General features: G+C 46.8%; 15 non-coding genes across 15 annotated transcripts; 8 read left to right on the forward strand and 7 right to left on the reverse strand.

Annotated features, from left to right (window-relative positions):
- Window positions 1-6,574: 6,574 nt before the first annotated feature.
- On the reverse strand, window positions 6,575-6,646 carry TRNAH-GUG (transfer RNA histidin (anticodon GUG)). The gene has a single exon. It is a non-coding gene; the product is annotated as a tRNA-His (tRNA).
- Window positions 6,647-14,904: 8,258 nt separating this feature from the next.
- TRNAL-CAA (transfer RNA leucine (anticodon CAA)) lies at window positions 14,905-15,014 on the reverse strand. The gene is made up of 2 exons: window positions 14,977-15,014; window positions 14,905-14,950 (listed from the first exon to the last, which is right to left on the reverse strand). It is a non-coding gene; the product is annotated as a tRNA-Leu (tRNA).
- A 274-nt stretch (window positions 15,015-15,288) lies between these two features.
- On the forward strand, window positions 15,289-15,361 carry TRNAR-UCG (transfer RNA arginine (anticodon UCG)). Its single transcript has one exon. It is a non-coding gene; the product is annotated as a tRNA-Arg (tRNA).
- Window positions 15,362-16,227: 866 nt separating this feature from the next.
- TRNAL-CAA (transfer RNA leucine (anticodon CAA)) lies at window positions 16,228-16,336 on the reverse strand. Its single transcript has 2 exons — window positions 16,299-16,336; window positions 16,228-16,272 (listed from the first exon to the last, which is right to left on the reverse strand). It is a non-coding gene; the product is annotated as a tRNA-Leu (tRNA).
- A 274-nt stretch (window positions 16,337-16,610) lies between these two features.
- TRNAR-UCG (transfer RNA arginine (anticodon UCG)) lies at window positions 16,611-16,683 on the forward strand. The gene has a single exon. It is a non-coding gene; the product is annotated as a tRNA-Arg (tRNA).
- Window positions 16,684-17,549: 866 nt separating this feature from the next.
- TRNAL-CAA (transfer RNA leucine (anticodon CAA)) lies at window positions 17,550-17,659 on the reverse strand. The gene is made up of 2 exons: window positions 17,622-17,659; window positions 17,550-17,595 (listed from the first exon to the last, which is right to left on the reverse strand). It is a non-coding gene; the product is annotated as a tRNA-Leu (tRNA).
- A 274-nt stretch (window positions 17,660-17,933) lies between these two features.
- Window positions 17,934-18,006, forward strand: TRNAR-UCG (transfer RNA arginine (anticodon UCG)). Its single transcript has one exon. It is a non-coding gene; the product is annotated as a tRNA-Arg (tRNA).
- A 1,250-nt stretch (window positions 18,007-19,256) lies between these two features.
- Window positions 19,257-19,329, forward strand: TRNAR-UCG (transfer RNA arginine (anticodon UCG)). The gene has a single exon. It is a non-coding gene; the product is annotated as a tRNA-Arg (tRNA).
- An 866-nt stretch (window positions 19,330-20,195) lies between these two features.
- Window positions 20,196-20,305, reverse strand: TRNAL-CAA (transfer RNA leucine (anticodon CAA)). Its single transcript has 2 exons — window positions 20,268-20,305; window positions 20,196-20,241 (listed from the first exon to the last, which is right to left on the reverse strand). It is a non-coding gene; the product is annotated as a tRNA-Leu (tRNA).
- Window positions 20,306-20,579: 274 nt separating this feature from the next.
- On the forward strand, window positions 20,580-20,652 carry TRNAR-UCG (transfer RNA arginine (anticodon UCG)). The gene has a single exon. It is a non-coding gene; the product is annotated as a tRNA-Arg (tRNA).
- An 866-nt stretch (window positions 20,653-21,518) lies between these two features.
- Window positions 21,519-21,628, reverse strand: TRNAL-CAA (transfer RNA leucine (anticodon CAA)). The gene is made up of 2 exons: window positions 21,591-21,628; window positions 21,519-21,564 (listed from the first exon to the last, which is right to left on the reverse strand). It is a non-coding gene; the product is annotated as a tRNA-Leu (tRNA).
- Window positions 21,629-21,902: 274 nt separating this feature from the next.
- TRNAR-UCG (transfer RNA arginine (anticodon UCG)) lies at window positions 21,903-21,975 on the forward strand. Its single transcript has one exon. It is a non-coding gene; the product is annotated as a tRNA-Arg (tRNA).
- An 866-nt stretch (window positions 21,976-22,841) lies between these two features.
- TRNAL-CAA (transfer RNA leucine (anticodon CAA)) lies at window positions 22,842-22,951 on the reverse strand. The gene is made up of 2 exons: window positions 22,914-22,951; window positions 22,842-22,887 (listed from the first exon to the last, which is right to left on the reverse strand). It is a non-coding gene; the product is annotated as a tRNA-Leu (tRNA).
- Window positions 22,952-23,225: 274 nt separating this feature from the next.
- On the forward strand, window positions 23,226-23,298 carry TRNAR-UCG (transfer RNA arginine (anticodon UCG)). The gene has a single exon. It is a non-coding gene; the product is annotated as a tRNA-Arg (tRNA).
- A 1,250-nt stretch (window positions 23,299-24,548) lies between these two features.
- On the forward strand, window positions 24,549-24,621 carry TRNAR-UCG (transfer RNA arginine (anticodon UCG)). The gene has a single exon. It is a non-coding gene; the product is annotated as a tRNA-Arg (tRNA).
- Window positions 24,622-25,475: the final 854 nt, after the last annotated feature.

Here is a 25,475-nt window from a genome sequence, read left to right on the forward strand (position 1 = left end):
CCAAATTAGTTACCAAACATGGATGTTTAAGCCAATCACATATGCTGGAATGTTATTGTTTCAGTTGAATAAATCTATTTAAATTGTTATTATTAAGGTAATGATTATTTTTCTCCTTCCGAAGTACAGCAGAAAAGTTGTCCAAATATGAATGATTAACCTATTAAACTGGGGATAAAAAAACTAATATGAAAAGTTATTATTCTAAAAATCTTCATCTACTTGTATATTAAAGTTATACCAGCAAGAATTAGTCTTTATGTAGAAAACTAGGATTTACATCAAGCCTTACTGACTAGTGATTTAAATCAAATCCACCCTGCAATATATTACCCAATTTTTGGGGTAATATATAAAACATGAGGTTTGCATCTGAAGCTGCAAAGTTCCCCACTTTACAACTGAATCTGCAGAGTTCTCCGCTTTACAACTGAATCTGCAGAGTTCTCTGCTTTACAACTGAATCTGCAGAGTTCTCCGCTTTACAACTGAATCCGCAGAGTTCCCCCCACTTTACAACTGAATCCGCAGAGTTCCCCCCGCTTTACAACTGAATCCGCAGAGTTCCCCCGCTTTACAACTGAATCCGCAGAGTTCCCCCCGATTTACAACTGAATCCGCATTGTTCCCCCCGCTTTACAACTGAATCTGCAGAGTTCCCCCCGCTTTACAACTGAATCTGCAGAGTTCCCCCTGCTTTACAACTGAATCCGCAGAGTTCTCCCTGCTTTACAACTGAATCTGCAGAGTTCTCTGCTTTACAACTGAATCTGCAGAGTTCTCTGCTTTACAACTGAGTCTGCAGAGTTCCCCGCTTTACAATTGAATCTGCAGAGTTCTCCGCTTTACAACTGAATCTGCAGAGTTCCCCCTGCTTTACAACTGAATCCGCAAAGTTCTCCCCGCTTTACAACTGAATCCGCAGACTTCCCCCCGATTTACAACTGAATCCGCAGAGTTTCCCCCGATTTACAACTGAAACCGCAGAGTTCCCCCTGCTTTACAACTGAATCTGCAGAGTTCCCCCGGCTTTACAACTGAATCCGCCGAGTTCCCCCGCTTTACAACTGAATCCGCCGAGTTCCCCCCGCTTTACAACTGAATCCGCCGAGTTCCCCCCGCTTTACAACTGAATCCGCAGAGTTCCCCCCGCTTTACAACTGAATCCGCAGAGTTCCCCCCGCTTTACAACTGAATCCGCAGAGTTCCCCCCGCTTTACAACTGAATCCGCAGAGTTCCCCCCGCTTTACAACTGAATGCGCAGAGTTCCCCCGCTTTACAACTGAATTCGCAGAGTTCCCCCCGCCTTACATCTGAGTCCCTCTTAGTGCCTCTTCACATATATGCAGATTGGATGCTGTTTGAACCATATCCAATCCACATAATGTGAAAAAATATTGCTTCCTGTGGTGCCTGTTCACATACGCTATATTGCCAAAAGTATTGGGCCGCCTGCCTTTCCACGCACATGAACTTTAATGGCATCCAAGTCTTAGTCCATAGGGTTCAATATTGAGTTGGCCCACCATTTGCAGCTATAAAAGCTTCAACTCTTCTGGGAAGGCCGTCCACAAGGTTTAGGAGGGTGTTTATAGGAAGGTTTGACCATTCTTCCAGAAGCACATTTGTCAGGTCTGGCACTGATGTGAGGAAAAGGCTTGGCTCGCAGCCTCCACTCTAATTCATCCCAAAGGTGTTCTATGGGGTTGAGGTCAGGACTCTGTGCAGGCCAGTCAAGTTCCTCCACCCCAAACTGGCTCCTCCATGTTTTTATGGACCTTGCTTTGTGCACTGGCGCGCAGTCATGTTGGAACAGGAAGGGGCCATCCCCAAACTCTTCCCACAAAGTTGGGAGCATGAAATTGTCCAAAATGTCTAGGTATGCTGACACCTTAAGAGTTCCCTTCACTGGAACTAGGGGTCCAAGCCCAACCCCTGGAAAAAAAAATCCACACCATAATCCCCTCTCTACCAAACTCTACACTTGGCACAATGCAGTCAGGCAAGTACTCTTCTCCTGGTAACCACCAAACTCAGACACGTCCATCAGATTGCCAGACAGAGGAGCATGATTGGTCACTCCAGAGAACACGTCTCCACTGCTCTAGAGTCCAGTGGCGGTGTGCTTTACACCACTGCATCCGATGAATTGTATTTGGTGATGTAAGGCTTGGATGCAGCTGCTCGGCCATGGAAACCCATTCCATGAAGCTCTCTACGCACTGTTGTTTTGCTAATCTGAAGACCAGTCAAAATTTGGAGGTCTTTAGCTATTGGCTCTGCAGACGGTGACTTCTGCGCACTGTGCGCTTCAGCATGCGCTGACCCCGCTCTGTCATTTTACGTGGCCTACCACTTGGTGGCTGAGTTGCTGTTCCCAGTTGCTTCCACTTTGTTATAATCCCACTAACAGTTGAGCGTGGAATATTTAGTAGCCAGGAAATGTCATGGATGGACTTATTGCACAGGTGGCCACCTATCCCGGTACCACGCTTGGATCCACTGAGCTCTTGAGAGCGACACATTCTTTCACCAATGTTTGTAGAAGCAGTCTGCATGCCTAGGGGATGATTTTATACACCTGTGGCCATGGAGGGGATTGGAACACCTGAATCCAATGATTTGGAGAGCTGGCCCAATACTTTTTGCAATCTAGTGTATGTCCTGTGCACTGCCAGTGCGGATTCAGTGCGGTTTTAAAAAGTCACGTCTGATATCTGAGTAGTGTGGTCCGGTTCAGGTGTAGATTACAGGCTATTGACTTCTATAGGAATCGTTTCTAAACTGCGTATGTGTGAATAAGATCCTGAGCTAATCCTGTCCTGAATCTGATGTAAACCTAATGTGAACAACTACTGTATGAATTTGCTGTGAAACCTGAGCTTCAATCCACACCGCACATGTGTGAATCAGTGTACTGATTCAAAGGAAGGAGAGAGAAGGGAAAGGGTGGGGAGACTTCATTCACAGGCAATGAATGGACGGTGAATTTGCTCACCCAGGATGGAAGCTCAGCCATCGGCATCTTTCATCCACCATGTGCTTGCCTACTGCTGGGCTTAAAACTTCCCACCTGCTTATCTCCTTTCTGAGACACAGCACTGCCAAGACTAGAGTGTGGGTGGGGCAGGCACAGGAGGAGAGGGGCGGGAGGAGGAGGAACATATCCAGCTCTTTCTCTCCTCTCCTGTTTGTGCAGAGGGAGGAGAGGGGAACTGTGCTGGCCCTGGGCAGTGTGAGACACTCTCGGCTTACAACTGCAGCCAACAACCCAACTGAAGAACCACAGACGGAGCTGTGTAATGTGTCTGGGTTTCAGGCGGTCTGAAACCCGGACACAAGACTCAAAACCCAGACTGTCCAGGTGAATCCAGGATGGGTGGTAACCCTAATTAAATCCCCAAAACATATATTTTCGGAAGGCAGACACTCTGGAGAATAAAATAGTGGCTGTTGCAAATATCACATGATATTAGCTCAAAGGTTGATCAAGTGCAGAGTTACAATTACACAAACGTTAACTTCGCTTACAAACCCGATTTTATATCACCCAGTTTTTTTGTAAAGTTTAAAAGGTGAGGTTGCAGCAAGAAAATAGATACCATATATATCAAAACGGTGATGGGCTTCGGTAGACTAAATTTTCTATCAGTGATGCTTTAAAAACTGCTGAGCTGTGGCCTAATGGTCAGAGGTCATCTTGAACTTGTTACTTCATCCACATTCCACAAAAAGAAAAGTGACTTGTGGCAGACCGCGTGGCCTAATGGATAAGGCACCTGACTTCAAATCAGAAAATTGAGAGTTTAAGTCCCTTCATGGTTGGTGATCTTGCTACTCTTCAATTCCAGTGGCTATTATTTGAAAATTCTTGCTCCGTTTAATGTCGGCACAACCACAAATGTCAGATTTAACAGCATGGTCTGGCAAAGCTCTCACAACTCTGAAAGTTACGTAGATTCTGTGGTAGCACGAGAACCACAATGGTTGTGGTCATTCTAGAGCAATCTAAATGTGAAAAATGGTTTTCAGAAGTGGGATTTGAGCCCATGCCTCCATTGAGAGACCAGAACACCAATGCAATGTGAAGAAACAACTCTTGAAGTTCAATTGGCCATCCTGAGAAGACATTTCCTCTTAAAATACCCTGTAAGGGACCGCCCGGTGGTACCACCAGCGCTCCACTGAGTAGGCGTCCCCAGAGCACGGAATCTAAGCCCCAGGGCACTTGTTCACCAGGGCCCCTGATGGTGGGGATGGACTTGGAGCACCCTGAGACCAGGTCGTGGCTACTGGGTATACCCGTCAGTGGTAGTGGTATACGCCGGGGGCTCCCACGGAGGAGAGCCTGATATGAGGAGGTCTGAAGACCCCGCTGAGAGGGATGGATGGATGGATGGCTGAGCAAGTGCGAAGTCAGGCAGGCTGGGTCGGTAACTAAGAGGACGGTGCGGTACAAGGCAGCGGGCAGAGAATAGTCGGGTCACACGCCAGGTCAGCAACAGCAGGTCAGATCCAATAGGGGGCATCCAGGAGAGAGGTCAGGCAAAGCAAGGGTCAGTACAGGAGAATATAGCAAGGTCAGGTACAATCCGGGTCAATAACTTACAAGGCACAGGTTCGCAGGTTCAGGAATACAGGGAAGACCAGAAGGCACTGAATGACAGCTCAGGGCCATTTAAATATCCCGCCCTGTGCTGTCATTGGTGCCACGCGCGTGCCCGCCCGCGATCTCCACTGCGCATGCGCGAACTCGATTGCCGCGGTCGGCCAGGTCCCAGTGCCCACGTCCCTGCACAGGGCGGTGCACTGCGCCGAGCCCAGGGCTGCGGCGATCCCCGACATATCCTCTACTTGTGGAACTCTATTGGTCAATTTCCATTACCAAAGAGCTGTATTAACACTCTGCACCTAGGCCCTCTTGCAAATGCACTTCCTAAAGCATGATTTTGGAACAAAGTCAACCTTTTTCAGATCTTTTTTACCAAATCTGCTCGAGCAAACCAAGTAACCGAAGAATCCAGGGGTCGTTTTGAACTGATTGCCTGATCCACGCACCAAAAACATCCACACATCAAAAACATAACAGACCTGTGGCAGTTCATGTGGCTTAGTAGATAAGGTATCTGACTTCAGACTAGCAGGTTGAGTGTTCAAGTCCATTTGCGATCAATTTTATTGCTCTTCTTCAATTCCAGTGGTCATTACTTGCAAATTCTTGCTCCGTTTGATCGTGGCAAAACCACCAATGTCAGATTTAACAGCATAGCCTCGCAAAGCTCACAACTCTTTGTTATGTAGGTCCTGTGATAGCATAAGAACCAGAATGGTTGTGGTCATTCCAGAGAAGATCTAAATGTTAAAACTGGTTGTCAGAAGTGGGACCTGATCCCACACCTCCATTCAGAGACCAGAACACTCATGCAACATGGAGAACCAACACTTGAATCTGGCACCTTAGACTACTCGGCCATCCTGACAAAACACATCATATTTTCTGTCCTTGCTCTTGAAATATACTCTACTCATGGAAGTCTATTAGTCAATTACCATTATCAAAAAGCTTTTTTTCAGCATTTTTGCATTAGCGGTTTGCCTCGTTTTTTCACGTTTGCAATTTTTAGCGTTTTTTTTTTTTTTTGCTCAAAAAAAGTCCAAAAACACTGGTTTACCGCGTTATGCCGTTTTTTTCAGCGTTAGAGCATTTTTAAAGCTAAAAAACCCCTCTAGAAACCCACTAGTTCTGGGTTTTTTTTCCAGCCAAAAAATGCCCCTGCCAAACAACTCTGATTACAGTCTGTGTGTATGGACACATAGGATAACATGTTGGGGGGTTTACTGGCTGTAGAAAAAAAAGTCAAAAGCCAAAAACAGCCGCTGTAAAAACGTCCCGTGTGCATGAGGACTAAGGGCTCGTTCACACTTGACTGTTTTACCAACTCTTGCCAAACGCCCCTATAGCATTTGGCAAGCGGTCCGGCGTTTGCGGAGCGTTTTTTTTAACGCTTGGCAAATACTCCGTGAACGCCACATGCGCGGTTCAGCAGCGGTTGCTAGGCGTTTGCCAAGCGTTAAAAACGCCCCACAAACAATATAACGAAGTTTGAATGGTGTTACCGCTCCGCAAACGCGTCGCAACCACACCGCAAACGCCGGCCGGGCGTTTGCAGAGCGGCACCATAATCTAGAATAGGAGGCTTCAACGCCTCCTGACTTGACCAGAGGCGTCCATTTTCCCGCGCTGCGATGCTAACACTCCCGTTAGAACAGCACTATGTGCTGCAATGTGCAGAATTGTCCGAGGCGTTTGGAAAGCGGTAAAAACGCTTCCCAAACGCCTTTCTGCCTTCTGCACACAACGCTAGTGTGAACGTAGCCTTAGTGTCTTTCCTCATTTACTCCAATATGTGAACAAGTTCTTTCCATGCTAGCTAGAATGTTGCAGATTCACTTCAATCATTCCCTTTTGAAAAGTTAGGCTTTATATGTACAACTTTTAGCTGCAGGGCTCTTTTCATACTATACAAAGTAAACAATAATATAGCATGAGTGCTGATTAAAAAAAAAAAAAGGTGCCGTGACCCGGATTCGAACCGGGGTTGCTGCGGCCACAACGCAGAGTACTAACCACTATACGATCACGGCTGGTCGGTGGTATGTGGCTTTGCTTTGTCTTTAGGTTTGAGTAGAAGCTTTGAAGTTTAATGAGCTTCACAACAAAGCCAACATATTTTTTTCTGGGCTTAGTGAATTATCTCTGAAAAGTTAGCATGCTCATCCCTTAAAGTGATACCAAATGAACACAGCTTAATTTTCATTTTCCCTTCTCTTTACTGTATGTGGATGATTGCACTGTAATTATTTTTTTCAAAAAACAATCTAAGTAACTGTCAGGGCAGGAGCTGGGAAACGGACAGGCAGGCCTAATAACAATGTAACGCACAGGCTGACGACAACCACCACCCACAGACCGAAGTCCCTCAGGGCGCGGAGTCTAAGTCCCAGGCTGCCCTTCACCAGGGCCCCTGATGGTGGGGATGGACTTGACGCAGCCAGGAACCAGGTCGCGGCCCCCGAGGCACCCCAGCTGCGGTAATGGCCGCCGCCAATGGCGTGTAGCTAGTGTTAAAGACAATAGAGTAGTCGGGCAGGCCGGGTCAACAACAATGAGACAAAACGGTACAGGACAGCAGACAAGAATCACAGGTCACGAGCCGGGTTCAGCAACGGAGGGTCAGATCAAAGGAGAACACAAAGAATGGTCAGGTCACAAGCCGAGTCACATTCCAAGAGAGTCACGAGAGTCAGAACAGAGTAACAACAACACAAAGACACAAGTGCAAAGAGCATGTGCGGAACACAGGCTTATATGTCATCAGCCACACCCCTCTGGGGGATGGACCTCAGAGACCTGAAGGCATAAAAGATTCCCACCATGCTCTGCAGAAATCCAAGATGGATGCCAGCACATGGAGTAACATAACCTCTGGTAAAAAGGTAGGACCTTGACAGTAACTTTGTCCTAATCGATATACAGCTGTCACATGACCCAGATCTTTCCCAGCCTGTCTGCAGGGAAACAGTGGCAGCAGGAGCTTCTAGTCCTCTGCTACTGGTCACATGTAAAAAAAAAAAAAAAAAAAAAACAGCCTTTGGGATACAGAGTAAAATAAATAATTAATATCAACAAACTGTTATAAATTGTCATGCAAGTATATATTTGAAAACAAATCTATATTATTTTTTGGCAATAACATGGTGTGGGCGGAATTCTGCCAGTCACAGGCTGTGTTACAGCCCTCCAGTTTGTGTATTAGAATAACAGGAAATGTGAAGCCTCCATCAATCAAGATATAATATCCGCCCCCCATTGTGTTTAGCTAGCTAGTGGGCATGGAGGAGGAGGGAGGGAGTGGGCTGTCATTTTACCACTGTGTATTCACCCACATGTGTGACTCTATAGTCACATGGGCTGCTTAGATGTGATAGGGAGGAAATGCTCAGGGTGGAAATACACTGAAAACTGGCACGTGCACTATCTGCCTACACTGCTCTGCAAAATCCCTAACTGCATTGGGGATATGGAATGGAGGGGGAGATTGGTCCTGCTGTTCTCTATCAGTTTTTTTTGCAGAATACAAAAAACTAATCCCATAGTGACTGTGTATGAACAGCTTAAAGCAGTGACACTTGATGCCACTTAAAAGCAGACCTTTTCCCTCTCAAATACAGAATCTCCTTTTTTTTTTTTTTTTTGCTACTTTGCTTGCTGTTCATAAAATATCAACTTTTTTTAAGCATATAATTTTTTCCCCCTGACTCCGATTGTACTTCCAGGTTCCTCAAGGCAGTGGTGAGCTTGCCTCAGCTGCACAGATGTGTCCTGGGAAGGCCACGTCACCTCTGCCTTCCAGGGAGATCTTGTTTCCAAGCTGCGAGATTTCCGCCTAATGCAGGCCATGCATGGTTCGACTTCTGAACGATTTTTCATCCTAACATCGAAAACGCACTCTATATTATGCCTGTCTCTCTAGAATATCTCTTATACAGCTTTCATCTGATGAGAAAACTGTTTTGTCTGTGAAGTTTGATGTAACTTGCATGTTCAAATACAGTGTGTCCCTTGGATGCTACTGATGCTCTTGCATTATGAAGGGATATCCCCTACCAATGGCCACATTGACACAAATCCAACATTTGTTTGTTTGACATTCAGACGTGTTTCTCTTATCATACTTTCTTTCATGATTCATAATGGTATGATGTCCGACCACATACTGGTTATCACTTTTGTACCCGTTTTTTGTACTTTACACAAAAAAACAATAAAAAGCATTGAAAGTAAAAGAATACATTTTCACGAATCAATAACTGCATTAATCGTTACATGGATAGGTAGAACAAAGACACATGTTCATCGACATGAACCAGCAGACAAAAAAAAAAATCAACGAAGGCTTCATGTATTGGCAGTCAATTCACATGAAGGAACTGCCTTAAAGTGATTGAAACGGCTGAAGGTTTATACCTTTGTAACATCCTCCAGGTTATCTAGATAAGCTACTTTGTTTTTCTTTAGGCAGAGGCTGACTAGCAGCCTGGGATGAGTCAGCCTGTGAGTGAGGCAGGAGTTCACCTCAGGACAGGCTGGGAGGCTCTTAACAGATCAGGGCTTTTGGAGAAGCCTGAGAGCTTTCTGGAGGAGGGAGTGGGAGGAGGGGGGGAGACTCAGAGCTGCATATTTGAGGAACTTTAGCCAATCCCCTGGGAGGAGGCTGGGCATGGTGACCAGGGCAACCCTCAAATGTGGCAAAGCTTACCTATAGGCAGATTGCTGAAAAAGAGGACCTCCACCGTGCCACTGTCTCCTGGGGAGGACATCCTGAGCAGCAGGGAAGGAGCCAGCCCAGCAAAAGGCCTGAAGGCAGCCACAAACCCACTAAGCTCGCAGGAAAGAACAGTGTGAATACTTTTACACCTCCTGGGTCTGATAAGCCAAGAGGGAAGCTGGGTAAAAGACCCAACTATCTTCTGATTTGGGACTGCTTGGGCTAAATTGGCAGCTTCTGGGCCCCCTTACCCAGGAATACCCTCAGGCAGCTGGATGAACAGAAATCATGCGGTGTCTGAGGAGGTACACCAAAGAGCCTTTAGTGCTCTCTGAAGGAAGAGCCTGTTGCCATCCGCACTTTTTACATAGTTGCTAAGGGGTTGTCCTCAAGTTCTACAGTTCTTCAGGCATCTCATATACCCCATCCAAGTTCTTAACCCCTTAATAAAATCACAAAGCCAAGCTCAAGGACTGTTCTTTGACTCCAGTGTGGAAAATGTGTGTTGCCTGGCTGTGCAGCGCTTAGGGCGACCCAAAACTCAGCAACTTCTAAGGGGTTAGTGCTACACCTTCATACTCCCCCCCCCCCCCCCCCCAGCCCATTATGCTTAATGGAGCCAGATTGCGTTCCAGCGATATGCACAAGAGCAGCGGCTCTTACGGGTCTCTCGAGTTTGGAGGCAGGGGCATTTAGAGGCAGACGAAGAAACTCCCCACCCCCAGCGCATCCAGGAGCATCTGTGTTTTGGCAGAACATGTCTAAACGCACACTAACACTGGGCGCGTCAAGCTAAGCTCTTGAGCATTAACTCATTTCCATGGCCAGAATTCCAGCTAATAAATTGAATTAACACCCAAGCACTTGATACACTTAACACGTTCACATGAATCAAACAATTTTTCTGCAAAAATGCTGCTGACAAGAGAAAAGTGTATGGGAAAGTTTAACTAACGCGCTGTGGGTCTAAAATGCAACATAATACACATGAACGCAACACACCAGAACAGCAAGGTGAGAATGGACCCCTAATGCTAGGATTGGGATTTTTACCCTGTCGCTATGTTAAAAACCAGAAGAAGTGATCTACGTATCTTCTTCACACTTGCAAAGCCCCAGACTGCTGTTATCCAGCACTTCTTGGTGTATCGAATACCATGTACCCTACTACTCACAGTGGTCCCTCCCTATGTCACTACAAGACACGATGGCTGGAGGAATATGGCAGCAGGAAACGTGATCCAACACGCCACAAAATGTCAGATGATACCCATACCTCTGCAAGCAAAGCATTTACTCGCCACTATTTGAAAGATAAATATACCACTTCTTCTCTTACAGGCTGGCTCTCATTCCATCTTTTTTTTTTTTTCAACAAAGCGACAGGATCCCTTTAAAGGCAAAATTGTGAAAGATTAACTTTCTGGAATACATGCACTTGAGCTGTGAAAGTAACTGAGCTCATCATTAACCAACAAGTGGTGACAGTATTTGAAGTGTGGTAATGGTATTGTTATTGTTTACAGATCTTTATGGAACAAAAGAAAGCACAAGAGGAATTTTGTGTGATATCCAGGGAAGAAAAAAACTGGCATCTGATCCAAACTTGTACGCCAAAAACAGATGAATGGGGATCCGTCAATATATGGTCATATTAGTCCATAGACCCAACTCTTATCATATGCCCGTGATCTCTGCTGTTACATATATGCCCAACATGGACCAGCAACATACTGGTAAATCACTAGACTTTGAGTGGTTATACCGGGATGATGTCTACAGATACAGGCATCATCCTGGTATCGTTTTTTTTCAGCTGGTAGTTGGCTTCCATTTAAAAACAATCCTAGCCACAAATTAGCCACTGGATCGCTTTTAAAAGCAGCAGGAGAGGACTTACCTCCTCTTGCCACCTTCCAAGGTTTTCTTGGGCTTTCCCACCGGGGAACCCAAAAATGCAGCCGGCAGTTCCGCGGGCTGACAATAGAAGTGATCGGAGACTGAATGCCACCAATCATCTTTATGGTGTAAGAGAAAAGAAGCTACAAGCATTTCATCATTTCCGTTTCACCAGATAAAAACAGTGCCATTTTAAAATTGGGAAAGCATCTGATCACACTGATCTTGGGGTTAGCAGATTCTTTAAGGGCAGAGGAGAGATTCAAAGTCTAATAGCCCACAGATTTCTCAGAAAAGAATACCTGTCACTACATATTGCTATCAGGATATTTATATTCCTTCTGATAACAATAAAAGTGAATGGTAAAAAAAAAAACCTATATAAATAATAGATCTTCATGAGGGTGGCCTGATCGCCCGACGTACTCTAGGGGACCTATGCTCACTTTCTGGCACCATGGAGCACGACTGGCATATTCCATTGAACACCAGAATTGGCAGGTCTACCACTGGCATCCTGTGCTTTTCACAGATAAGAGCAGGTTCACCCTGAGCACATGGGACAGACGTGAAAGGGTCTGGAGAAGCTGTGGAGAATGTTATGCTGCCTGTAACTTCATTCAGCATGACTGTTTTGGTGGTGGGTCAGTGATGGTCTGGGGAGGAATATTCATGGAAGGACGCACAGACCTCTGCAGACTAGACAATGGCACCCTGACTGCCATTAGGTATTGGGATAAAATCCTTGGACCCATTGTCAAACCCTACGATGGTGCAGTGGGTCCTGAGTTCCTCCTGGCGCACGACAATGCCCAGCCTCATGTGGCAAGATTATGCAGGCAGTTCCTGGAGGTTGAAGGAATTGATACCACTGAATGGCCCCCACACTCAGCTGACCTAAATTCAATAGAACACCTCTGGCAAATCATGTTTTGGTCCATCCAACACTGCCAGGTTGCACCTCAGACTGTCCAGGAGCTCAATGATGCCCTGGTCCAGATCTGGGAGGAAAAACCCCAAGACACCATCCGTCGTGTCACCAGGAGCTTGGCCCGACATTGTCAGGCATGCATTAAAGCACGTGGGGGCCATTAAAACTACTAAGTACCATTTTGAGTTGGTGCAATGAAATTTCAGCAAAATAGACTAACCTGCTGCATCATTTTTTAAATTTGATTTTCAAGGTGTCTTTGAATCCAGTCCTGTGTAGGTTGATCATTTCCATCAAACGAGGGGGAATCCTTATGTTCCTAACACATTTCCCAGTCCATATAAGGGTAGATATCCTTCCTCTTGAAATTTCCTCTACACGTGGGGCTCTATTAATCAATTACCAACATGAAGGAGCTGTATTAACACTGTGCACCTAGGCCCTCTTGCAAATGCCCTTCTTAAAGCATGACCTTGGCACCAAGTCAAACTTTTCAGATCTTGTCTAGCAAATCCACTGGAGGAAACCAAGCAATCGAAAACGTCAGAGGTCAACGTTAACTGGTGGCCTGGTCCACTTACCACAAGCTTAAAAGCAAGCTGTGGCAGACCGTGTGGCCTAATGGATAAGGTGTCTTGACATCTGATCAGAAGATGGAGGGTTCAAGACCCTTCCTGGTCAGTGTTGCTCTACAATTCCACTGGTCCTTACTTAAGAAATTCTTACACTATTTATTCTTGCCAGAACAACAAGTGTCATATTTAACAGCATGGCCTGGCAAAGCTCTCACAACTCTCTGATGGTTATAAACACTGCTCCAAAATATTCCAGGAAGACTTTTTACTCAGAGTATAGTATCAAGTCAATGAAACTCCAGGGCTATTGATCTTGTCAGCTAAATAGCAGAGGGGTTTGTTAATCAGTTTCAGCAGCTTTGGTGTTAATGAAATCAACAACAGGAGCACTAGACGGGCAGCAATGAGACAACCCCCAAAACAGAAATGGTTTTACAGGTGGAGGCCACTGACATTTTGTTTCCCTACTCATTTTTTTCGGACTTTTTCACTAGTTTTGCATTTGGCTAGCGTCCGTGTCACTACTGGTAGCATGAGGCGATACCTGGACAGTACAGAGGCTGCACAAGCAGTCCAACTCCTCCAGCATGGCACATCAATACATGCCATTGCTAGAAGGTTTGCTATGTCTCCCAGCATAGTCTCAAGAGCATGGAGGAGATTCCAGGAGACAGGCAGTTACTCTAGGAGAGCTGGACAGGGCCGTGGAAGGTCCTTAAGCCATCAGCAGGACCGGTATCTGCTCCTTTGTGCAAGGAGGAACAGGATGAGCACTGGCAGAGCCCTACAAATTGTTCTCTAGCATGTAAGTCCAGATATCCAGCATGCCACGATTCTCCATTGAGATGTGATGTGCTTGCTTATTTTGAGCAGTGTAGTTTCTGTGGTAGCACAAAAAGCTCACGGGATGTGGTGGTTCTAGAGCAATCTAAAGATGATTGTTAGAAGTGGGGTTTGAAAACATACCTCCCTTTGAAGACCAGAACACACACGCAATGTGAAATCTTGAGTCTGGCGCCTTAGACCACTCGGCCATTCTGACAAGAGACACTAACATGTCTTTCCTTCCTCCTGAAGTTTCCTCTACACGTGGGGCTCTATTAATCAATTACCAACATGAAGGAGCTGTATTAACACTCGGCACCAAACCGAGCAATCGAAATCTTCAGAAGTGAACCTTAACTGGTGGCCTGGTCCACAAACCACAAACTTAAAAGTGAGCTGTGGCAGACCGCATGGCCTAATGCATAAGGCATCTGTTTTTGGATCAGAAGATTGAGGGTTCAAGTCGCTTCATGGTCAGTGTCTTTGTTGCTCTTCAATTCCACTGGCCCTTACCTGAGAAATTCTTAATCCATTTATTCTTGGCACAACCACAAGTGTCACATTTAACAGCATGGCCTGGCAAAGCTTTCACAACTCTCTGATCCTTATGAACCCTGCTCCAAAAAAATTCAAGGAAGAATTTTTACTCAGAGTATAGTATCAAGTCAATGAAACTCCAGGGCTATTGATCTGGTCAGTTAAGTAGCACAGGGCTTTGTTAATCACTTTCAGCTGCTTTGGTGTTAATGAAATCAACAACAGGTGCACTGGACGGGCAACAATGAGATGACCCCCAAAAGAGAAATGGTTTTACAGGTGGAGGCCACTGACATACAGTTTTTTCCCTGCGCATCTGTTTATTTTTCAGACCGTTTTTCACTAGTTTTGCATTTGGATAGCGTCCGTGTCACTACTGGTAGCATGAGGCGATCCCTGGACCCCACAGAGGTTGCACAGGCAGTCTAACTCCTCCAGCATGGCACATCAATACATGCCATTGCCAGAAGGGTTGCTATGTCTCCCAGCATAGTCTCACGAGCGTGGAGGAGATTCCGGGAGACAGGCAGTTAATCTAGGAGAGCTGGACAGGGCCGTGGAAGGTCCTTAAATCATCAGCAGGACCGGTATCTGCTTCTTTGTGCAAAGAGGAACAGGATGAGCACTGGCAGAGGCAGAGAAGATGATATCCAGCATGTAAGTCCAGATATCCAGCATGCCACGTTTGTCCATTGAGATGTGACGTGCTTTAAAAGTGTTCCTTTCCTTGTTTTGAGCAGTGTTGTTTCTGTGGTAGCCCCGAAAAGCTGAGCGGTTGCGGTGGTTGTAGAGGAAAGTAAATGTGATTGTCAGAAGGGGGATTTGAACCCACGCCTCCATTTGGAGACCAGAACACACACACAATGTGAAGAGAGAACTCTTGAGTCTGGCGCCTTAGACCACTCGGCCATCCTGACAAGAGACACCGACTTCCCTGTCCTTCCTCTTGAAATGTCCTCTACACGTGGGGCTCTAGGAATCGCTTACCAACATGAAGGGGCTGTATTAACCCTGTGCACCTAGGACCTCTTGCAAATGACCTTCCTAAAGCATGACCTTGGCACCAAGTCAAACGTTTCACATCTTGTCTAGCAAATCCACTGGAGCAAAGCGAGTATTGGAAAAGGTCAGAGGTCAACCTTAACCGGTGGCCTAGTCCGCATGCCACAAAGTTGAGCAAGAGCTGCGGCAGACCGCGTGGCCTAATGGATAAGGCGTCTGACTTCGGATCAGAAGATTGAGGGTTCAAGTCCCTTCGTGGTCGGTGTCTTTGTTGCTCTTCAATTCCACTGGCCCTTACTTGTGAAATTCTCACTCCATTTATTCTTGGCCCAAGCACAAGTGTCACATTTAACAGCATGGCCTGGCAAAGCTCTCACAACTCTCTGATCTTCATGAACCCTGCTCCAAAAAATTCAAGGAAGACTTTTTACTCAGAGTATAGTATCAAGTCAATGAAACTCCAGGGCTATTGATCTGGTCAGTTAAGTAGCACAGGGCTTTGTTAATCACTTTCAGCTGCTTTGGTGTTAATGAAATCAACAACAGGTGCACTGGACGGGCAACAATGAGATGACCCCCAAAAGAGAAATGGTTTTACAGGCGGAGGCCACTGACATACAGTTTTTTCCCTGTTCATCTTTTTATTTTTCAGAGCGTTTTTCACTAGTTTTGTATTTGGCTAGCGTCCGTGTCACTACTGGTAGCATGAGGCGATCCCTGGACCCTACAGAGGTTGCACAGGCAGTCTAACTCCTCCAGCATGGCACATCAATACATGCCATTGCCAGCAGGGTTGATATGTCTCCCAGCATAGTCTCACGAGCGTGGAGGAGATTCCGGGAGAAAGGCAGTTAATCTAGGAGAGCTGGACAGGGCCGTGGAAGGTCCTTAAGCCATCAGCAGGACCGGTATCTGCTTTTTTGTGCAAGGAGGAACAGGATGAGCACTGGCAGAGGCAGAGAAGATGATCTCCAGCATGTAAGTCCAGATATCCAGCATGCCACGTTTGTCCATTGAGATGTGACGTGCTTTAAAAGTGTTCCTTTCCTTGTTTTGAGCAGTGTTGTTTCTGTGGTAGCCCCGAAAAGCTGAGCGGTTGCGGTGGTTGTAGAGGAAAGTAAATGCGATTGTCAGAAGTGGGATTTGAACCCACGCTCCATTTGGAGACCAGAACACACACACAATGTGAAGAGGGAACTCTTGAGTCTGGCGCCTTAGACCACTCGGCCATCCTGACAAGAGACACCGACTTCCCTGTCCTTCCTCTTGAAATGTCCTCTACACGTGGGGCTCTAGGAATCACTTAGCATCATGAAGGGGCTGTATTAACCCTGTGCACCTAGGACCTCTTGCAAATGACCTTCCTAAAGCATGACCTTGGCACCAAGTCAAAATTTTCACATCTTGTCTAGCAAATCCACTGGAGCAAAGCGAGTATTGGAAAAGGTCAGAGGTCAACCTTAACCGGTGGCCTAGTCCGCATGCCACAAAGTTGAGCAAGAGCTGCGGCAGACCGCGTGGCCTAATGGATAAGGCGTCTGACTTCGGATCAGAAGATTGAGGGTTCAAGTCCCTTCGTGGTCGGTGTCTTTGTTGCTCTTCAATTCCACTGGACCTTACTTGTGAAATTCTCACTCCATTTATTCTTGGCCCAAGCACAAGTGTCACATTTAACAGCATGGCCTGGCAAAGCTCTCACAACTCTCTGATCTTCATGAACCCTGCTCCAAAAAATTCAAGGAAGACTTTTTACTCAGAGTATAGTATCAAGTCAATGAAACTCCAGGGCTATTGATCTGGTCAGTTAAGTAGCACAGGGCTTTGTTAATCACTTTCAGCTGCTTTGGTGTTAATGAAATCAACAACAGGTGCACTGGACGGGCAACAATGAGATGACCCCCAAAAGAGAAATGGTTTTACAGGCGGAGGCCACTGACATACAGTTTTTTCCCTGCTCATCTTTTTATTTTTCAGAGCGTTTTTCACTAGTTTTGCATTTGGCTAGCGTCCGTGTCACTACTGGTAGCATGAGGCGATCCCTGGACCCTACAGAGGTTGCACAGGCAGTCTAACTCCTCCAGCATGGCACATCAATACATGCCATTGCCAGCAGGGTTGCTATGTCTCCCAGCATAGTCTCACGAGCGTGGAGGAGATTCCGGGAGACAGGCAGTTAATCTAGGAGAGCTGGACAGGGCCGTGGAAGGTCCTTAAGCCATCAGCAGGACCGGTATCTGCTTCTTTGTGCAAGGAGGAACAGGATGAGCACTGGCAGAGGCAGAGAAGATGATCTCCAGCATGTAAGTCCAGATATCCAGCATGCCACGTTTGTCCATTGAGATGTGACGTGCTTTAAAAGTGTTCCTTTCCTTGTTTTGAGCAGTGTTGTTTCTGTGGTAGCCCCGAAAAGCTGAGCAGTTGCAGTGGTTGTAGAGGAAAGTAAATGTGATTGTCAGAAGTGGGATTTGAACCCACGCCTCCATTTGTAGACCAGAATACACACGCAATGTGAAGAGAGAACTCTTGAGTCTGGCGCCTTAGACCACTCGGCCATCCTGACAAGAGACACCGACTTCCCTGTCCTTCCTCTTGAAATGTCCTCTACACGTGGGGCTCTAGGAATCACTTAGCAACATGAAGGGGCTGTATTAACCCTGTGCACCTAGGACCTCTTGCAAATGACCTTCCTAAAGCATGACCTTGGCACCAAGTCAAACTTTTCACATCTTGTCTAGCAAATCCACTGGAGCAAAGCGAGTATTGGAAAAGGTCAGAGGTCAACCTTAACCGGTGGCCTAGTCCGCATGCCACAAATATGAGCAAGAGCTGCGGCAGACCGCGTTGCCTAATGGATAAGGCGTCTGACTTCGGATCAGAAGATTGAGGGTTCAAGTCCCTTCGTGGTCGGTGTCTTTGTTGCTCTTCAATTCCACTGGCCCTTACTTGTGAAATTCTCACTCCATTTATTCTTGGCCCAAGCACAAGTGTCACATTTAACAGCATAGCCTGGCAAAGCTCTCACAACTCTCTGATCTTCATGAACCCTGCTCCAAAAAATTCAAGGAAGACTTTTTACTCAGAGTATAGTATCAAGTCAATGAAACTTCAGGGCTATTGATCTGGTCAGTTAAGTAGCACAGGGCTTTGTTAATCACTTTCAGCTGCTTTGGTGTTAATGAAATCAACAACAGGTGCACTGGACGGGCAACAATGAGATGACCCCCAAAAGAGAAATGGTTTTACAGGCGGAGGCCACTGACATACAGTTTTTTCCCTGCTCATCTTTTTATTTTTCAGAGCGTTTTTCACTAGTTTTGCATTTGGCTAGCGTCCGTGTCACTACTGGTAGCATGAGGCGATCCCTGGACCCTACAGAGGTTGCACAGGCAGTCTAACTCCTCCAGCATGGCACATCAATACATGCCATTGCCAGCAGGGTTGCTATGTCTCCCAGCATAGTCTCACGAGCGTGGAGGAGATTCCGGGAGAAAGGCAGTTAATCTAGGAGAGCTGGACAGGGCCGTGGAAGGTCCTTAAGCCATCAGCAGGACCGGTATCTGCTTCTTTGTGCAAGGAGGAACAGGATGAGCACTGGCAGAGGCAGAGAAGATGATCTCCAGCATGTAAGTCCAGATATCCAGCATGCCACGTTTGTCCATTGAGATGTGACGTGCTTTAAAAGTGTTCCTTTCCTTGTTTTGAGCAGCGTTGTTTCTGTGGTAGCCCCGAAAAGCTGAGCGGTTGCGGTGGTTGTAGAGGAAAGTAAATGTGATTGTCAGAAGTGGGATTTGAACCCACGCCTCCATTTGGAGACCAGAACACACACACAATGTGAAGAGGGAACTCTTGAGTCTGGCGCCTTAGACCACGCGGCCATCCTGACAAGAGACACCAACTTCCCTGTCCTTCCTCTTGAAATGTCCTCTACACGTGGGGCTCTAGGAATCACTTAGCAACATGAAGGGGCTGTATTAACCCTGTGCACCTAGGACCTCTTGCAAATGACCTTCCTAAAGCATGACCTTGGCACCAAGTCAAAATTTTCACATCTTGTCTAGCAAATCCACTGGAGCAAAGCGAGTATTGGAAAAGGTCAGAGGTCAACCTTAACCGGTGGCCTAGTCCGCATGCCACAAAGTTGAGCAAGAGCTGCGGCAGACCGCGTGGCCTAATGGATAAGGCGTCTGACTTCGGATCAGAAGATTGAGGGTTCAAGTCCCTTCGTGGTCGATGTCTTTGTTGCTCTTCAATTCCACTGGACCTTACTTGTGAAATTCTCACTCCATTTATTCTTGGCCCAAGCACAAGTGTCACATTTAACAGCATGGCCTGGCAAAGCTCTCACAACTCTCTGATCTTCATGAACCCTGCTCCAAAAAATTCAAGGAAGACTTTTTACTCAGAGTATAGTATCAAGTCAATGAAACTCCAGGGCTATTGATCTGGTCAGTTAAGTAGCACAGGGCTTTGTTAATCACTTTCAGCTGCTTTGGTGTTAATGAAATCAACAACAGGTGCACTGGACGGGCAACAATGAGATGACCCCCAAAAGAGAAATGGTTTTACAGGCGGAGGCCACTGACATACAGTTTTTTCCCTGCTCATCTTTTTATTTTTCAGAGCGTTTTTCACTAGTTTTGCATTTGGCTAGCGTCCGTGTCACTACTGGTAGCATGAGGCGATCCCTGGACCCTACAGAGGTTGCACAGGCAGTCTAACTCCTCCAGCATGGCACATCAATACATGCCATTGCCAGCAGGGTTGCTATGTCTCCCAGCATAGTCTCACGAGCGTGGAGGAGATTCCGGGAGACAGGCAGTTAATCTAGGAGAGCTGGACAGGGCCGTGGAAGGTCCTTAAGCCATCAGCAGGACCGGTATCTGCTTCTTTGTGCAAGGAGGAACAGGATGAGCACTGGCAGAGGCAGAGAAGATGATCTCCAGCATGTAAGTCCAGATATCCAGCATGCCACGTTTGTCCATTGAGATGTGACGTGCTTTAAAAGTGTTCCTTTCCTTGTTTTGAGCAGTGTTGTTTCTGTGGTAGCCCCGAAAAGCTGAGCAGTTGCAGTGGTTGTAGAGGAAAGTAAATGTGATTGTCAGAAGTGGGATTTGAACCCACGCCTCCATTTGTAGACCAGAATACACACGCAATGTGAAGAGAGAACTCTTGAGTCTGGCGCCTTAGACCACTCGGCCATCCTGACAAGAGACACCGACTTCCCTGTCCTTCCTCTTGAAATGTCCTCTACACGTGGGGCTCTAGGAATCACTTAGCAACATGAAGGGGCTGTATTAACCCTGTGCACCTAGGACCTCTTGCAAATGACCTTCCTAAAGCATGACCTTGGCACCAAGTCAAACTTTTCACATCTTGTCTAGCAAATCCACTGGAGCAAAGCGAGTATTGGAAAAGGTCAGAGGTCAACCTTAACCGGTGGCCTAGTCCGCATGCCACAAATATGAGCAAGAGCTGCGGCAGACCGCGTTGCCTAATGGATAAGGCGTCTGACTTCGGATCAGAAGATTGAGGGTTCAAGTCCCTTCGTGGTCGGTGTCTTTGTTGCTCTTCAATTCCACTGGCCCTTACTTGTGAAATTCTCACTCCATTTATTCTTGGCCCAAGCACAAGTGTCACATTTAACAGCATAGCCTGGCAAAGCTCTCACAACTCTCTGATCTTCATGAACCCTGCTCCAAAAAATTCAAGGAAGACTTTTTACTCAGAGTATAGTATCAAGTCAATGAAACTTCAGGGCTATTGATCTGGTCAGTTAAGTAGCACAGGGCTTTGTTAATCACTTTCAGCTGCTTTGGTGTTAATGAAATCAACAACAGGTGCACTGGACGGGCAACAATGAGATGACCCCCAAAAGAGAAATGGTTTTACAGGCGGAGGCCACTGACATACAGTTTTTTCCCTGCTCATCTTTTTATTTTTCAGAGCGTTTTTCACTAGTTTTGTATTTGGCTAGCGTCCGTGTCACTACTGGTAGCATGAGGCGATCCCTGGACCCTACAGAGGTTGCACAGGCAGTCTAACTCCTCCAGCATGGCACATCAATACATGCCATTGCCAGCAGGGTTGCTATGTCTCCCAGCATAGTCTCACGAGCGTGGAGGAGATTCCGGGAGACAAGCAGTTAATCTAGGAGAGCTGGACAGGGCCGTGGAAGGTCCTTAAGCCATCAGCAGGACCGGTATCTGCTTTTTTGTGCAAGGAGGAACAGGATGAGCACTGGCAGAGGCAGAGAAGATGATCTCCAGCATGTAAGTCCAGATATCCAGCATGCCACGTTTGTCCATTGAGATGTGACGTGCTTTAAAAGTGTTCCTTTCCTTGTTTTGAGCAGTGTTGTTTCTGTGGTAGCCCCGAAAAGCTGAGCGGTTGCGGTGGTTGTAGAGGAAAGTAAATGTGATTGTCAGAAGTGGGATTTGAACCCACACCTCCATTTGGAGACCAGAACACACACGCAATGTGAAGAGGGAACTCTTGAGTCTGGCGCCTTAGACCACTCGGCCATCCTGACAAGAGACACCGACTTCCCTGTCCTTCCTCTTGAAATGTCCTCTACACGTGGGGCTCTAGGAATCACTTAGCAACATGAAGGGGCTGTATTAACCCTGTGCACCTAGGACCTCTTGCAAATGACCTTCCTAAAGCATGACCTTGGCACCAAGTCAAACTTTTCACATCTTGTCTAGCAAATCCACTGGAGCAAAGCGAGTATTGGAAAAGGTCAGAGGTCAACCTTAACCGGTGGCCTAGTCCGCAAGCCACAAAGTTGAGCAAGAGCTGCGGCAGACCGCGTGGCCTAATGGATAAGGCGTCTGACTTCGGATCAGAAGATTGAGGGTTCAAGTCCCTTCGTGGTCGGTGTCTTTGTTGCTCTTCAATTCCACTGGCCCTTACTTGTGAAATTCTCACTCCATTTATTCTTGGCCCAAGCACAAGTGTCACATTTAACAGCATGGCCTGGCAAAGCTCTCACAACTCTCTGATCTTCATGAACCCTGCTCCAAAAAATTCAAGGAAGACTTTTTACTCAGAGTATAGTATCAAGTCAATGAAACTCCAGGGCTATTGATCTGGTCAGTTAAGTAGCACAGGGCTTTGTTAATCACTTTCAGCTGCTTTGGTGTTAATGAAATCAACAACAGGTGCACTGGACGGGCAACAATGAGATGACCCCCAAAAGAGAAATGGTTTTACAGGCGGAGGCCACTGACATACAGTTTTTTCCCTGTTCATCTTTTTATTTTTCAGAGCGTTTTTCACTAGTTTTGTATTTGGCTAGCGTCCGTGTCACTACTGGTAGCATGAGGCGATCCCTGGACCCTACAGAGGTTGCACAGGCAGTCTAACTCCTCCAGCATGGCACATCAATACATGCCATTGCCAGCAGGGTTGCTATGTCTCCCAGCATAGTCTCACGAGCGTGGAGGAGATTCCGGGAGAAAGGCAGTTAATCTAGGAGAGCTGGACAGGGCCGTGGAAGGTCCTTAAGCCATCAGCAGGACCGGTATCTGCTTCTTTGTGCAAGGAGGAACAGGATGAGCACTGGCAGAGGCAGAGAAGATGATCTCCAGCATGTAAGTCCAGATATCCAGCATGCCACGTTTGTAGATTGAGATGTGACGTGCTTTAAAAGTGTTCCTTTCCTTGTTTTGAGCAGTGTTGTTTCTGTGGTAGCCCCGAAAAGCTGAGCGGTTGCGGTGGTTGTAGAGGAAAGTAAATGCGATTGTCAGAAGTGGGATTTGAACCCACGCCTCCATTTGGAGACCAGAACACACACGCAATGTGAAGAGGGAACTCTTGAGTCTGGCGCCTTAGACCACTCGGCCATCCTGACAAGAGACACCAACTTCCCTGTCCTTCCTCTTGAAATGTCCTCTACACGTGGGGCTCTAGGAATCACTTAGCATCATGAAGGGGCTGTATTAACCCTGTGCACCTAGGACCTCTTGCAAATGACCTTCCTAAAGCATGACCTTGGCACCAAGTCAAAATTTTCACATCTTGTCTAGCAAATCCACTGGAGCAAAGAGAGTATTGGAAAAGGTCAGAGGTCAACCTTAACCGGTGGCCTAGTCCGCATGCCACAAAGTTGAGCAAGAGCTGCGGCAGACCGCGTGGCCTAATGGATAAGGCGTCTGACTTCGGATCAGAAGATTGAGGGTTCAAGTCCCTTCGTGGTCGGTGTCTTTGTTGCTCTTCAATTCCACTGGCCCTTACTTGTGAAATTCTCACTCCATTTATTCTTGGCCCAAGCACAAGTGTCACATTTAACAGCATGGCCTGGCAAAGCTCTCACAACTCTCTGATCTTCATGAACCCTGCTCCAAAAAATTCAAGGAAGACTTTTTACTCAGAGTATAGTATCAAGTCAATGAAACTCCAGGGCTATTGATCTGGTCAGTTAAGTAGCACAGGGCTTTGTTAATCACTTTCAGCTGCTTTGGTGTTAATGAAATCAACAACAGGTGCACTGGACGGGCAACAATGAGATGACCCCCAAAAGAGAAATGGTTTTACAGGCGGAGGCCACTGACATACAGTTTTTTCCCTGCTCATCTTTTTATTTTTCAGAGCGTTTTTCACTAGTTTTGCATTTGGCTAGCGTCCGTGTCACTACTGGTAGCATGAGGCGATCCCTGGACCCTACAGAGGTTGCACAGGCAGTCTAACTCCTCCAGCATGGCACATCAATACATGCCATTGCCAGCAGGGTTGCTATGTCTCCCAGCATAGTCTCACGAGCGTGGAGGAGATTCCGGGAGACAGGCAGTTAATCTAGGAGAGCTGGACAGGGCCGTGGAAGGTCCTTAAGCCATCAGCAGGACCGGTATCTGCTTCTTTGTGCAAGGAGGAACAGGATGAGCACTGGCAGAGGCAGAGAAGATGATCTCCAGCATGTAAGTCCAGATATCCAGCATGCCACGTTTGTCCATTGAGATGTGACGTGCTTTAAAAGTGTTCCTTTCCTTGTTTTGAGCAGCGTTGTTTCTGTGGTAGCCCCGAAAAGCTGAGCGGTTGCGGTGGTTGTAGAGGAAAGTAAATGTGATTGTCAGAAGTGGGATTTGAACCCACGCCTCCATTTGGAGACCAGAACACACACACAATGTGAAGAGGGAACTCTTGAGTCTGGCGCCTTAGACCACGCGGCCATCCTGACAAGAGACACCAACTTCCCTGTCCTTCCTCTTGAAATGTCCTCTACACGTGGGGCTCTAGGAATCACTTAGCAACATGAAGGGGCTGTATTAACCCTGTGCACCTAGGACCTCTTGCAAATGACCTTCCTAAAGCATGACCTTGGCACCAAGTCAAAATTTTCACATCTTGTCTAGCAAATCCACTGGAGCAAAGCGAGTATTGGAAAAGGTCAGAGGTCAACCTTAACCGGTGGCCTAGTCCGCATGCCACAAAGTTGAGCAAGAGCTGCGGCAGACCGCGTGGCCTAATGGATAAGGCGTCTGACTTCGGATCAGAAGATTGAGGGTTCAAGTCCCTTCGTGGTCGGTGTCTTTGTTGCTCTTCAATTCCACTGGACCTTACTTGTGAAATTCTCACTCCATTTATTCTTGGCCCAAGCACAAGTGTCACATTTAACAGCATGGCCTGGCAAAGCTCTCACAACTCTCTGATCTTCATGAACCCTGCTCCAAAAAATTCAAGGAAGACTTTTTACTCAGAGTATAGTATCAAGTCAATGAAACTCCAGGGCTATTGATCTGGTCAGTTAAGTAGCACAGGGCTTTGTTAATCACTTTCAGCTGCTTTGGTGTTAATGAAATCAACAACAGGTGCACTGGACGGGCAACAATGAGATGACCCCCAAAAGAGAAATGGTTTTACAGGCGGAGGCCACTGACATACAGTTTTTTCCCTGCTCATCTTTTTATTTTTCAGAGCGTTTTTCACTAGTTTTGCATTTGGCTAGCGTCCGTGTCACTACTGGTAGCATGAGGCGATCCCTGGACCCTACAGAGGTTGCACAGGCAGTCTAACTCCTCCAGCATGGCACATCAATACATGCCATTGCCAGCAGGGTTGCTATGTCTCCCAGCATAGTCTCACGAGCGTGGAGGAGATTCCGGGAGACAGGCAGTTAATCTAGGAGAGCTGGACAGGGCCGTGGAAGGTCCTTAAGCCATCAGCAGGACCGGTATCTGCTTCTTTGTGCAAGGAGGAACAGGATGAGCACTGGCAGAGGCAGAGAAGATGATCTCCAGCATGTAAGTCCAGATATCCAGCATGCCACGTTTGTCCATTGAGATGTGACGTGCTTTAAAAGTGTTCCTTTCCTTGTTTTGAGCAGTGTTGTTTCTGTGGTAGCCCCGAAAAGCTGAGCAGTTGCAGTGGTTGTAGAGGAA

The sequence above is a fragment of the Staurois parvus genome, unplaced genomic scaffold (genome assembly GCF_062004578.1).
Source record: "Staurois parvus isolate SC_StPar_1 unplaced genomic scaffold, SC_StPar_1.0 ptg000691l, whole genome shotgun sequence".
NCBI classification, from domain to species: domain Eukaryota; kingdom Metazoa; phylum Chordata; class Amphibia; order Anura; family Ranidae; genus Staurois; species Staurois parvus.